Source organism: Miscanthus floridulus, chromosome 9 (assembly GCF_019320115.1).
Source record: "Miscanthus floridulus cultivar M001 chromosome 9, ASM1932011v1, whole genome shotgun sequence".
NCBI lineage: Eukaryota > Viridiplantae > Streptophyta > Magnoliopsida > Poales > Poaceae > Miscanthus > Miscanthus floridulus.
In genome coordinates this window covers 54872533-54887385 of record NC_089588.1, presented here as the reverse complement: position 1 = coordinate 54887385, position 14853 = coordinate 54872533, and positions in this window count along the sequence as shown.

Below are 14853 nucleotides of genomic sequence, written 5' to 3'. Positions count from 1 at the left end.
CCACGACCACACTGCTCTGGGCACAAACCCATCTTCTACCATTATCACACAACATCACACAACTGTACATCTATGACTGTAGTATCCTTGTGAGGAAGAAACAGATAGTTTTATAACCTACCCTCCTCAAAATTTCATATCTGTACTATTCAAGTTACCACACCAAGCTTACTGACTCAACCGGACTTGTAAAGGTTGGTAGGCTCTGCAATGTTACCCAAAAAATCAACCGAAGTAGATAACTGATTGCCCCAAAAAGACATAAATAAATGAAATTGCATGTCTAGCAGTAGTATATTGTATATGATTTGCTAGAAGAGCACTATCCTTTTACCTAGAGCCCAAAAATTGGTTCTCAAATTGCCCTTCAGATCATCATCCTCAATTAAAATAAAGGGAACTGTAAATAAATTTGAGCATGTATAAAAATGAGAGACTTTGTCAGAAATAAATAATGAGTCATGTGGACATAAACATGAATCGGTCATCAATTCCTGAATCCACCATAACCTGCATAGTCACAGCAGTCTCATAAATGTCGAATAGAGATTCAACGTCGAGCTAGTAAACAATACAGTAAATATGAAATCTTTGGCATAGATCGGAGCGCCGACGAAATAATAGAACAAATATAATCCGTAGGCATCATCTACTGCGTCAACCCGATAGAAGAGAAAACTAAGATGGAACAACATATGCAGATGGAGGAAGAATGAACCTGAGGGGGTGGCATCTAGGGTTAGTGTTCCATGAGCACGAGAGAAAACTACCAGACGAATGAGGCCACATGGTGGGCAGCCGCGCCGGCGACATCCAGTAGGGCCCGCTCCAGTGCGCCGTGGCTAGTAACGGCGGATAGGGCGGCCATCCGTTCATCGCCGCATCCCTGCGGCGCGAGGAGGGAGGGCCGTGGAGGAGGGGGCGTCGAGGAGGAGGGGGCGGCTGCAGCATCCGCTGGGCCGCTCGTCCCGGCGCCATCGCCCTAGCCGCCGCTGCTCACGTCGGGAGGGGAGGGAGTCACGAGAGAAAAAGAGAGGGGAAGAGAAAGTTCCCGATGCGGTAAGAGGGAACCACCGATTGTGGAGAAGTCGAGGTAGATATTTGGGAAGGAAAATTAGAAGCTGAAGCCAGATTATACGAAGAGCTGTGTTTTATAGGGGAGGAGGAGGAGCAGAAGGTACTAAAACGCACGAGAAGTTGATTCTATTGGAAGCAGATCTAGCAAATCATGGCTGTGTATCGCGAGATCTAACGGACGAGGAAATTCCGGGTGACGTGGACGGTGGTTCCGCTCGAGGAGCAGGCCACCCTTGTCTAGGTAAATATAATTCTCCTCTAGATTCGCGAGAACCACTCCAAGGCACGTTGTCGCTGACAGTCCACATGACGGCTTCAGTTCTCGAGAAGATTAATTTAAAGAATGCTTTTGAATTTGTGAAAGGGAGCCCGTTTTTTTGACCGACCTCAGTGATATGTTTGGTTACACTGTTTCAAAAAATGTTACATCCCTTTATAAGTTTTGGTGGACGAAGAAAATAGCCACCCTCAATGCATATATAGATTCATGTCACTAGCTTTATAAACTAGTCTCTCAATAATAAATAGCTACCTACTATTGTAATCAAATATGCCACATAAATAATCTTGGTATGGTGTGTAATAAGCGACCATTTGAGCCATCTTCTCAACTCGAAAGCACTCGCTCTATGTAGATTGCTGGCTACCATGCGCGGTGGTGTCGGAGACGGTGGCACAGATAATGGGATTCTATTTCTACGGCTGAGCACTGGGAACGACACGAAGCTTCCTTCCACTTTCCTCCGTAACCACTTTCTTCCACCAACTCTCTCTCTCTCAGTTTTTCTATTTCGGCCAGGCCATCTCAATCCGCAAGCCATGTGACGATAAGTGCTGCTGTGCTGGCCGACGCGCAACTTGCGATGTCACGCCAGGAAGTAAAAACAATATTCAACTGGTTGAAGTCCAAAGTACAACTCAGCTCACGATATCCATGGTGCTCAGCTCACGATATCCATGGTGCTCAGCTCGTCTCGCAGGAAGCAGATCCCGCTCTCGACTTTTTTGGCGAGCTGGTACTTCTCGGTGAGCATGGCGGCCAGCTTGCCGATGACGGAGCCCAACACGCTCGTGGCGGCGTTCCCCATCACTTCGGCCATCTGGACTCGTAGAGGCAGAGCACTCGCTCCCAGTGAAATGCTAGCTATCTTGTGTGGGGTGATGTGGTGGTGAAATGCAAGCAACGCGGGTTGGCCGTGCCTCACTCTCAAGTCAAGTCAAGGTGTTCCCACGTTGTCGTCCAAATAATTGTCGACCGCTGAGATCCAGCAGCAGGGAGCACAGCTGGGCAACGGCGCCAGAGATCAGTGCTTGCCCGTGGGACACTTTCATCGGTGGAGGCGGGGAGAGCCGGAGAGGGATCAAAGGTGTGGACCCACATGCCGTGTGCCAGGAGAGACCGGAGAGTGTGGACGCACGTGGTAGCCTCTCCCGGACCGCCCAGGCGCAAGTTACTGTACGTAAACTACACCTGTCCTGTAAAATTCGGCTGCTGGTTTTGAACAGTGCTTTCTGCTGCCGCTGCTTCGGGCTCTCACAAAATCGCTGTGCCAACAGCCAGCAGCATCGGCTTATACCAGCAGCTGAACACTCTGAATTTGTTGCTTTCAGTACCGTGAGGGAGGAATGTCACATCAATTTGTAGCTCATGATGTGACATTTTTTTGAATTTGTGAAAGCGCTCAACACTCTGACATTTTCAGTACCGTGAGCTGCGAATTGATGTGACATTTCTCCCTCACGGTAGTGAAAGCAACAAATTCAGAGTGTTCAGCTGCTGGTATAAGCCGATGCTGCTGGCTGTTGGCACAGCGATTTTGTGAGAGCCCGAAGCAGCGGCAGCAGAAAGCACTGTTCAAAACAAGCAGCCGAATTTTACAGGATAGGGCCTTGTTTAGATTGTAAGTTTTTTCATTCTTTTTTTATCACATCAAATTTTTGGACACATGTACGAAGTATTAAATGTAGATAAAAAAATAACTAATTACACAGTTTGATAGTAAATTACGAGACGAATCTTTTGAGCCTAGTTAGGCCATGATTGGACAATAATTGTCAAATACAAACGAAAATGCTACAGTGTCAGATACTAATTCCTAACCTCAATCTAGACAAGGCCTGTCATTTGGCACTTCTTCAAGATTCACACAGAGATACCACATATCAAGTCTATTGTTCTGAAACAATTAGCTAGGTCAATCACTAGCAGTTAAACACTTACGGACAGGAAGCATACAGCTTCGTAGCAGTATTCAGAAAATACTAGGGATCGTTCTAGGCCTTGCTTAGATCTCATCAAAATTCTAAGTTTTTTCACTCTCTCTCCGTCACATCAATTTTTGGACGTATGCATGGAGCATTAAATGTAGGTAAAAAAAATAACTAATTGCACAGTTTGGTTGTAAATTACGAGACAAATCTTTTGAGCCTAGTTAGTCTATGATTAGACAAAGTTTGTCAAATACAAACGAAACGTGCTACAGTGTCTAGATTATAAAAATTTGCGATCTAAACGAGGCCCTAGCTAATTTCTCTTCATATCTTGCAACTTGCAACGGGTGAAAAAACAGTCACTTGCATGTGCCAATGAAAAAGAAAGGACGCCCCTTTTCAAATCACAGGAAAACCAAGGCCGGCATGCAGGCTCACATACTTTCGCAGACCAAATGCTGTGGTGAACACACGTGGAAAAGACATGCTGATGAAAGACGCAAAACACAAGTGGATCACAAAATCATAAACACTAGCTAACACCATGATAAATCACAAATCTCAAGGGACGGGACAGATACAAGTGCGTAAACTAACACAGCCTTGCTCTTCTCTTATCGGGGACATCTATCAGGAAAAAAAAACATTGGAAACCTGATGATTCAGTCCGAGTGGTGGCCATAATGCTCCAAATAAAAGCAAGGAGGGAGCATCACGCAGCTGCTATGCTAGCACACGTCGAATCACTAGCTACTAGTTGCATGCAAAGTTCCAAAGCAAACAGGGAGATCGAAAGACGTTTCGCTGTTGCACGACACGAACCGAAAGATGTGTTATGACGTGATTCCACATAGATTCCCACACACCCAGAAAAGCTAGCATCGTGTTCAGTCCTAGTCCACAACAGTGCACACCACCTTCTTCCACAGATCACAGAAAGACAGCAGAAACCTGTGCAGAGACGGGCGGGCGCGCGGGCTGTTTACCGGGCTCTGCCGCCGATCAAGGCGCGACAGTGCCACGCTATCGTAAATGACCGTGGATTATTTATGGCTGGCTGGTTTAGTGTGAGAGAAAAATACTGTTCCCAGCATATAATCCACGATCGCATACGAGCAAGCGAACAGGTTGAAGATCGGCCACGCCATCCGTCATCGTCCTCGGTCTTCGCCACGTCATCCTCCCGCCGCGCCACCAGGCGTTTCGCCGCGCCATGGCAATAGGCGCGGCCAAAAGTGTTAGTTTTGGAAATAAAAAACAAACAATGTTAGATTTAAAATTAGTTTACAAAAAGTGTTAAAAATAAAAAAAAAATTCATGGTGGCCGGCGCGCAACTTGCGATGTCATGCTAGGAAGTAAAAACAATATTCAACTGGTTGAAGACCAAGCAAACCCTGATATCGTAGGATAGCTCACGCACCTTGTTCTTCTGGTCTTTGGTGAGTGGATCGATCTGGTCGTCGTCCTTGTCTGCGAGCCTTTGCAGCACGGCGTCCATGGCACTCAGCTCGTCTTTCAGGAAGCAGATCCCGCGCTCCACGTCTGTGGTGAGCTGGTACTTCTCGCCGAGCAAGGCGGCCAGCTTGCCGATGACGGAGCCCATCACGCCCGTCAATGCACCAGAAAGCAACAAAGGAGACGCGTCAATCAGAGACGGTAAGTCAGCCACCGTCACTAAAGTAGTACTGACGGGTGACATAAAGAATCGTCTCAGAAATATTAGTCTACAGCCGCACAACTAATATAATCTCTGATGACATAATATCCGAGACGCGTCTTACTATAAGCTGTCTCTAATATATCAAAGACACGCGTCCTTGAGGCCCGTCTATTCTATAAAATATATCAGAGACGGTTTATTATTCAGAGATGCGGATCTTTTGTTACCAGTCTGCTCTAAAATACATATCAGAGACGGTTTTAATTGTAGCCCGTCTATTTTCAATAAAATATCAGTGACGTGTGGAATATCCCCGTCTGTGTGCTGCTGTAGCAGTGCCGCGCGCATATTACACCCCATCAGTGTCGTATCAAAGATGGCTTTCTCCTTGCTAGATATCGATCTAAAGCTATAACACGGTCGGTCGGCTTATTGTGTCCTCTCTCGCGAGCACTATTGCTCTGATCTATTGCCGCTCGGGTATGCCCGTCCAATTAGTCGACGCTCTAGCTATTTGATCGATCCCCTATCGACCTAGCTAGCCTCTGGATATGTGCAGTGTGCCATCGTTTTGGTGCGTGGGGTGCCGGCGGCAGCGCGCGGAATTAGCTAGCTAGCTTGCTAGGTCTCCCGCCGGCAGTCGGCTATGGGTCGCCCGCACCGGCCGTCGATCGATCGAGCTTATAGGTATACCCCTACTCAATCTCTGCTAGCTGCGCATGCCTCGGCTCTCTTGCAAATCGATATTATATTGTTCCCCTTCTTTAGTAGGTCTAATATCCTAATTAAGATTTTGCTGATATATATATATATATATATATATATAGAGAGAGAGAGAGAGAGAGAGAGAGAGAGAGAGAGAGACCTGATCTCTCTCGGTCGACGATCTTCAACGTACTTATTCAGGTTTCTAGCGATAATTAACTACTTGTATAGTTAATAATATAATCAAATGATTGATTAATTGTGAGATGCAAATAGATATATATGTATGCATACTGACACAGGTTTGTATATATATTGAACATTTAATTTTGTTGTAGATGGATGACCGTACGTAGATGTATCTGAAAAACCGTACCTGTGATCAGTATTTGCAGGGTCTCAAGTCATTCATTACAGCAGCAGAGGTGGATATGTCGACTCACTGCAACTACTGCTATGTGGTGTCCATGCAAACATTGTAGGAATAACAAGAAATACTCCAGCTCATGTACGGTCCATGCACACCTGATCATTCGTGGTTTCATGGATGACTATCGATGTTGGAACAAGCATGGCGAGGGAGGCGTTAACGATTGAGACGTGCAGGACAGCCATATGGACGACATGAATGAGAAGGGGAAACTATTGGGAATCCGAGAAACTATTGCCTCATTCCTGATGTCGCGACTCTGAAGGCATGAATGAGAAGGGGAAATTTACTTTGGACTTATGCGGGTTTGTAAACATTGATCTTGTGAGACATGTGTTGCAGTTGGTTACTTAATTAGCCAATATGTTTATTTATCTGTGCACAATTATAACTACTTTACTGATGAGAAATTCATGACCATCCTGTGATGAGCATATAAAGAGACATGGATTTGCATTCTAACACGTATGTGATAAGCATCGTCAGAGACACGTTCCACAAGAAACCTGTCTCTAATGCAAGCATATTGCAGTCGCGCCTGAATGTACTGTATCAAAACTGAGACGGGCTCCATTAACGCTAATGTCTCTGTTTGAGCAATATCAGAGACGGCGCTTGAGCAATATCCGTCAGTAGACTAAGCAGGCCAGAGACATTTGTGTTCGGTACCATCACTAATTGTGAAAAATCAGAGATGGTTTCTTTTAGGCAACCATCTGCATTATTCTTATGACAGACGGTAGTGCCTAGGAGCCTTCGCTATCTGTTACATATCACAGACGGTTTGTGGTTATTAACCGTCACTCTTATGTACTTATCAGAGACGGGTAATGCTTTAGGAGTCGTCGCTATTTGTTACATATCAGAGACGGTTTCTGGTTTTCAACCGTCTCTTTTATGTACTTATCTGAGACGGTTGTGCACCCGTCACTAGTACTATCCACAGCACAGCTTTGTTTCCAGTCACTAAGTGACATCTATGTGGGTTGCTAGCTTAGCTAGCTAGCATGCCTTGTTCGCTTCTCTTATAATCCATCTTTTTCAGCTTGTTTTTTTAGCTGGAACAGTATTTTTCTCTTACAACAAATCAGGCGGAACAGTGTTTCGGTTTGTTTTTTCAGCGAAGCGAATGGGGCCAATTGCTCGCAGATGGTGGCACAAATAATTGGGATTCCATTTCTGCGTGTGAGCACTGGGAACGACACGAAGTTTCCTTCCACTTTCCTCCATAACCACTTTCCTTTCACCGACTCTCCCTCCGTTTTTCTATTTCAGCTGGGCCACCTTTGTCCGTGTGACGAGTGGTGGTGGCCGGCGGGCAACTTGGCCATGCGATGCCACGCCAGGAAGTAAAAACAATTTCAACTGGTTGAAGACTAATAATAAGTAAAGCACGAACCGAGCTCTCGAGTCCTGAGTCCTGACCATGGCCCGTCGTCGTCTAGTTCTAGTAGTAATTAACTATCTGGTCCCTTCATTCTCACTAATGAAGACACACAACACTACAACAGAGATGAGCCATAGCCGGCCAATCTGGGTAGGATGGCCTGTGCGAACGACTTCTTAATAGAATTTGAGCATAACATGCGGCATGATTGATTATATTTGGATAATTATAACTCAGATTATAAACAGGACTATTATAATCTATTTATGGGTTATTATAATCTAGGTCGTTTAGATTTAATTCAGATTATAAAAGTAGATGGAGAAATCAATAGATTTAAGCCAAAAAATGGGTCGATGATCGCTATAGGGAGTTTTTGCAGGACAAGTATAATCCAATAAATCAACAATACTACTTGTGAAATTGTTTTCAAATAGAAAACACCAAATGTTATAGTGAGAAACTAGCTACTTGTGCAGGGTTAGCAGCACCAAAAGACTCTTTATTATATCATTTCCAATTTATAGAAATAGAGATTTTAGTGAAAAATACCCTCTAACAGTCTCTTTAATTGAACATGCAAATATAGGAATCCACTATTCTGGATTTCTCGCTAGCCAAAGATCGGGAGCATGGATGGCTCTCTGGAGTGCGCACAAGATATAGAAAATGTATTGGAGAGTACAAAGATATAGAAAACGATTTTACTCAAATGACGATTTAGACAGTAAATTTTAGAAACTCTTGGAGATGCTCTAAGGGTGAAAATCGGATGGTTATTTCCTGATATCCATGTCTTTGAAGGGTTTAGATACTAAATGGATAATTCATATATCTAATATTCATGCCATATTTGAATCTAAATACTCAGAGTTAGATATTTGATACACATGTAGGGTGAAAATCAATATTCGATACATTTGACACTATCCTTATCTTTTTGAATTTAATATAAAAAAATAAATACAAGTACTCATAGCCATATCATATCCACTTGTATTCTATCAGTTTTCATCCTACCTTTATACTTTACTTTGATCTTCTTGTTTTATAAATGTACATGTGAGCGACAGTCTAATTTTCAACCTGGACTACGAAACCGAATAAATCCGGTCATCTGACCGGTTTCGAAGATGGTTTTGTATTTTTTAAAAATAAAAATATAGTTTAATCTCAAAAAACAATTTATTTAAATAAAAAAAATGAAACTAGTACCGGTTTTCCTGTAAAATGGTTATCTATCTGTTGGTGCTCTTTGTGGTGATATTTGCATGTTATTTGTTTTAAATAAGTAATGAGCATGACCACAAGCAATAAAGGAATAGAAAAAGAAATAATTCTTCAAATAAATCTGACTAGATCACAAACACATATAAAGTATTTAAAAAAATGCTGCTACTTCCACATTTGTTTGAATTAAAAGAAATTAGTTATGAATTTTTAGGTATTAAACTAGTAGTAGTAGTAGTAGTTGTTGTTGTTGTTGTTTATTATTATTATCATAATAGAAAACCACATTTGAAGCTAGCAAGAGTGCTAAAACCATGCGCCTCTGTCCCTTTTTCTGATTTGTTCCACCTCAATCGTGAATGATTCCTTCTATCTACCCTCTCCTATCCACCAATCCCATCCCCATCCCTCCCCTCGACTGCGTTTCTACATGGAGAGCTCGAGGAGGAGATATACATGGACCAGCCAGAAGGGTTCATAGTACCTGGTAAGGAGGATCATGTTTGCAAATTAAAAAGGTCCTTATATGGTTTGAAACAGTCTCATTGTCAATGGTATAAAAGGTTTGATTCTTTTATGATGTCACATGGTTTTAAGGTCTGAATTTGATAGCTGTATGTACATTAAATTTTTTGATGGATCACCTATATATTTGCTGTTATATGTTGATGATATGTTGATTGCTGCCAAGAGCAAGAAAGAAATCACTACGTTAAAGAAACTGTTGAGTAGTGAGTTTGAGATGAAGGATCTTGGTGCTGCTAAGAAGATTCTAGGTATGGAAATTACAAGAGACAGAAATTCTGGTTTGTTATTTCTTAGTCAGCAAAGTTACATTAAGAAAGTTCTTCGTCGTTTCAACATGCATGATGCAAAGTCTGTTAGTACTCCTATTGCTCCTCATTTCAAATTATCAGCTTTACAATGTGCTAGTACGGATAAGGATTTTGAGTACACGTCAAGAGTTGCATATTCTAGTGCTGTTGGTTCTTTGATGTATGCCATGGTTTGCTCTCGTCCTGATTTATCATATGCTATGAGTTTGGTTAGTAGATACATGGCTAATCTTGGTAAAGAACATTAGAAGGCTGTTCAGTGGATCAGTGCAGTTGCATTGTAGGCAACTTGTATCTCGTGTTTAGCAGTTTTCTTCTAAACAACTATGTGTAAAAGCTGCTGGTATAAGTAGCTATGATGTAATAGAGCGTGTTAGCGCCTTGGTTCAATTGTAACCGTGTTTGTACTCGAAACCTCTATTAGTGGAAAATAGCACTGTCCTCTGACAGTTGCAGTTCGCCTCACTGTGTTCTTGTGCGCGTTCTTGTGTTCTAGGCTAGCCAATTGGATCATATTGCAGTGATTTGTGATCCTGAGATCCTACATTTGGTATCAGTGCCACTAATCATACGCAAAGATATCCCTGAATCCTACCATGGGTGACAGGAGCAGTGGTGTAGCTGGCGGCGGTGGCAGTAGTGGTGGGCAGATCGCCTATCCTCCATTAACGGCAACCAACTACACTAGTTGGAGCATCCGAGTCTAGGCAATTATGGAGGATCAGAGTGTTTGCGAGATCATGGAGCCGCCAGAGGGGATGTCCACTCAGGGCGAGACGGCGGCAGCGGCGGCGAAGATGAAAGACAAGAAAGCATGGGCGCACTTGCTGCAGTGTCTACCTGATGATTTGATGATGCAAGTTGCAACGAAGAAGATGGGCAAGGAGGTGTTGGATTCACTTAAGGCAAGGTTCGTTGGCGCGGATCGAGTCAAGGAGGTGCGGTTGCAGACTCTGAAGAGCGAGTTCAATGCGATGCGAATGAAGGATGAGGAATCGCTCAATCAATATGTCGGTAGACTGACGGGGATGTCAGTCAAATACAGCAACCTTGGCGGGATGTTGGATGATGTGGCGTTGGTGAAGAAACTGTTCAACACTGTGCCGGAACGTTTCCTTAACATGGTGGCCAAGATCGAGCAGTTTTATGATCTTAGCAAGCTTGCGTTCGATGAAGCTGTTGGTCGACTGAAGGTGTTTGATGAGCGCACCAGGCGGGGAGCTGGCGGTGTGCGTTCAGACAGTGGACAGCTGTTGCTCACTCAATCTAAGTGGGAGGCACGCCAGAAGAAGTCGACGGGAGAACTTCTGGGTGTGGAAGATCTCAGGACGGTGGTGGTTGTGGTCGGGGAAGAGGCCGCGGCGGTGGACATGGTGGTCACGGTGGGCAAGGCGACGCGGCGAAGGACAGCACCGTCAAGCATGACAAGAGTCACATTAAGTGCTTCAAATGCCACAAGTATGGGCATTATGCCAACCAGTGCCAGGGGGAGAAGAAGAAGGAAGAGGAGGAGCACCATGTCAAGGCGGTGGAGATGGAGTCATCATTGCTGCTCGAGGAAACGATGGAATCGGGATCGCTCGAGTGCACACCGCAGAGAAGTCTTAATACAGAGGTGTATCTGGAGGAGATGAAGGTGATGCCGAAGCTTCACTTCACCGGCGAGGAGGAGCCCACGGACATCGTTTGGTACCTGGACAATGGTGCCAGCAACCACATGACTGTGGATCGACTGAAGTTCAGGGACACTGATCAAGCAGTTTCTGGCAAGGTATGGTTTGGTGATGGTTCTTTACTTGAAATTATGGGGAAGGGTTCAATCTTGTTTTAGGGTAGAACGGGTGATCAATGGGTGCTTTGAGATGTTTATTTTATACCTAAACTTCAAAGTAATTTGATTAGTCTTGGATAATTGACTAAGATTGGGCATCGAATTGTCATGGATGATGATGAGATTGAGGTGACAGAATAGAACCCATCTAGATTGATCATGAAAGTTCAGAGAATAGTTAATCGTCTGTACAAGATTGAGTTAATGCCAATGGAGCCAACTTGTTTGCTGACCAGCATTGTAGATGAGGCATGGTTGTGGCATGGTCGTCTTGGCCATGTTAAATTTGTCCGGCATGTTTGGCAGCCAAATAGACCAGGATGCCTTTTCCTCATTCAGCATTGTGGAGAGCAGATGAACAACTTCAGCTAGTACATGTTGACTTGTGTGGGCCAATTTCACCACCTACTGCAGGAGGCAACAAATATTTTATGTTGTTGGTGGATGACTGCACTAGGTGGAGTACAGTGTACATGCTGAAGACTAAGGATCAAGCAGTTGATGCATTTATGAAATTCAAAGCTGAAGTTGAGAATAGTACTGTGCAACATATCAAAATACTTAGGTTAGACAGAGGGGCTGAGTTTCTTGCTGGAGCATTTCAGTGTGTGTGTGAGCAGGCTGGTATTAAGCATTAGTTTATAGCACTTTACACTCCTCAGCAGAATAGGGTGGTAGAGAGGAAGAATAGAACTGTAATGGAGATGGCAAGAGCTCTATTGAAAAGCATGGAGATTCCAGGGAGGTTTTGGGCAGAGGCAGTGAGGCATTCAACGTATCTACTAAATAGGCTGCCCACCAAAGAATGGGTGATAGAACACCATATGAGGGCTGGAATGGCAGGAAACCTCACTTAGGTCACTTGAGAGTTTTTGGGTGCAGAGATCATGTGAAGACTGTAATGCCACATTTGAAAAAGCTTGATGATAGGAATGTGCCAATGGTGTATTTTGTCATAGAAGAGGGCAGCAAAGCACACAGGATGTATAATCCTCATAGCAACAAGATTATGGTTAACAGAGATGTTGTGTTTGAGGAATCACAGAAGTGGAGCTAGGAAGCTGCAGAAGTAAGAGATTTTTTAGAAATAAGAGAAGAGGAGAATGGTCAGTTTTCTCTAGAGGTGTTGGTACTGTTGAAGTTGGTGGCGATTCTCTGGACATTCACTAGTTTGGTGATCAGGGGGGAGCATCAATTGGAGCTTAGAGTTCTACAGGTGGAGATGACTCAGAGGCAGCAGCAGCTAGGAGCTAGTCTGTGACTATTCATAGTCCGACAACAGGTGTATACAATGTGACTCCAGTGAATTCAGCACAAGGTTTTGGGGGAAATCAAAATGCTATGGATGTAGATAGCAGTGATGAGTCTGATGATGGTCCACAGAGATTCAGGAGCCTGAATGATGTCTACCAAGACACCACAGAGGTGGAGTTGAACTCTGACACTGAAGTTGAAGCTTTACTTGAAGTTATGGAGGAGCCCTCACGTTATCAGGATGCAGCAGGTGATGCAGACTGGATGGCAGCAATGGACAGTGAGATCCAGTCAATATGCAAAAATAGAACTTGGGAGTTGACTACTTTACCACCTGGACAGAAGCCAATTGGACTTAAGTGGGTTTATAAGCTTAAGAGAAATTCAGAAGGTGAGGTAGTAAAACACAAAGCTAGGTTGGTTGCAAAGGGATATGTATAGAAGCAAGGTGTGGATTTTGAGGAAGTGTTTGCTCCTATTGCAAGACTCGACACAACCATAATGATTCTAGCAATGGCTGCAAACAGAGGCTGTCAAGTGCATCATCTTGATGTGAAATCTGCTTTTCTCAATGGAGAATTGGAAGAGGAGGTTTATGTTGCACAACCAGCGGGCTTTGTGAAAAAGGGGAAGGAACAAATGGTTCTGAAACTTACTAAAGCTTTGTATGGACTAAGACAGGTACCCAGGGCCTGGAATGTCAAACTGGATAAAAGTTTGAAGAAGTTGCAGTTTAGCAAATGTGCTAGTGAACCAGCTGTGTACACAAGGGGAGTTGGGAGAAGAACAATGATACTTGGGGTGTATGTTGTTGATGTGATAGTGATAGGAGAAGATTCTATAGAAATTGAAGTGTTCATGAAGCAAATGACTTCAGAGTTTGAGATGAGTGATTTGGGGTTACTTTCATTCTATCATGGGATTGAAGTTGAGCAGCAAAAGGATTTTGTCACAATCAAGTAATCAAGTTCTACCAAGAAAGTATTGAGTCAGTTTGGTATGGAAGATTGCAATCCTACCAAGATCCCAATGGATCCAGGAGCTAAACTTGATGAAGACAAGGGAGGAGAAAGGATAGATGCCACTAAATACAGGAGAGTCATTGGGTGCCCAAGATATCTATTGCATATTAGGCCTGATCTATCCTTCTCTGTTGGAATGGCAAGTAGGTACATGGAGAAGCCTACCGTGAAACATCAGAAAGCAGTAAAGCAGATTCTGAGGTACTTGAAGGGTATTGTGAATCTTGGGTTGGTGTATACTCAAGGTGGAAAGGAGGAAGAGATAATTGGGTACACTGACAGTGATTTGGCAGGTGATCTTGTGGGGAGAAGGAGCACGGCAGGGATGGCTTTCTACTTGAATGAGAGTCTGGTTACTTGGTGCTCCCACGAGGAGAAGACAATGGCACTATCATCTTGTGAGGCAGAGTTCATGGCAGCAACAGCAACAGCAAAGCAAGCACTATGGCTTAGGAGTCTATTGAGTGAACTCACTGCCAAACAACCAAAGTCAGCGACATTATTTGTTAGCGCCTTGGTTCAATTGTAACCGTGTTTGTACTCAAAACCTCTTGTCGGGTATCGATATTAGGGATACCCAAAGCAAGGAAGTTAGCGCCCATGCTGACTTCACCTGATGACTCAAGACATATTAAAAGGTCTCGCTCGACCCCAAGGCCACGGGCTCCGTCTTGCCCGACCCCTTGGGTATGGGCTCTGTCTCACCCGACCCTAAGGATGCGGTCTCCGTCTCGTCGGACCTCAAGGCCACGGGCTTTGTCTTGCCCGACCCCTTGGATACGGGCTCCGTCTCGCCTGACCCTAAGGATGCGGTTTCCGTCTCGCCCGACCTTGAGGCTGCAGGCTCCGTCTTGCACGACTCCTTGGGTACGGGCTCCGTCTCGTCCGACCCCAAGGACGCGGGTTCCATCTTGTCCGACGGGGACCCATACTGCCGCCAACCACTCCAGGTCCAAGCGTATGGGCCTGGGTCAAAATTCTGACACCAAGAAAGAGGCTGGCATGCCTCGATGTAACCCATGGCCATGATGGGTCATACCTAGGGATTCACATCAAGAACAGTGTCGGAAGTGCCAGTGCTGTTCTGCCTAATCCTCATATGGACACTGACAGGAGCGTCAATTCACCATGACATTCGCCGGAACAGAGTGGAACGCCATGACTGTTAGATGATGCCTACGCATGGCGCTAGTGACGAATAGGACCGTG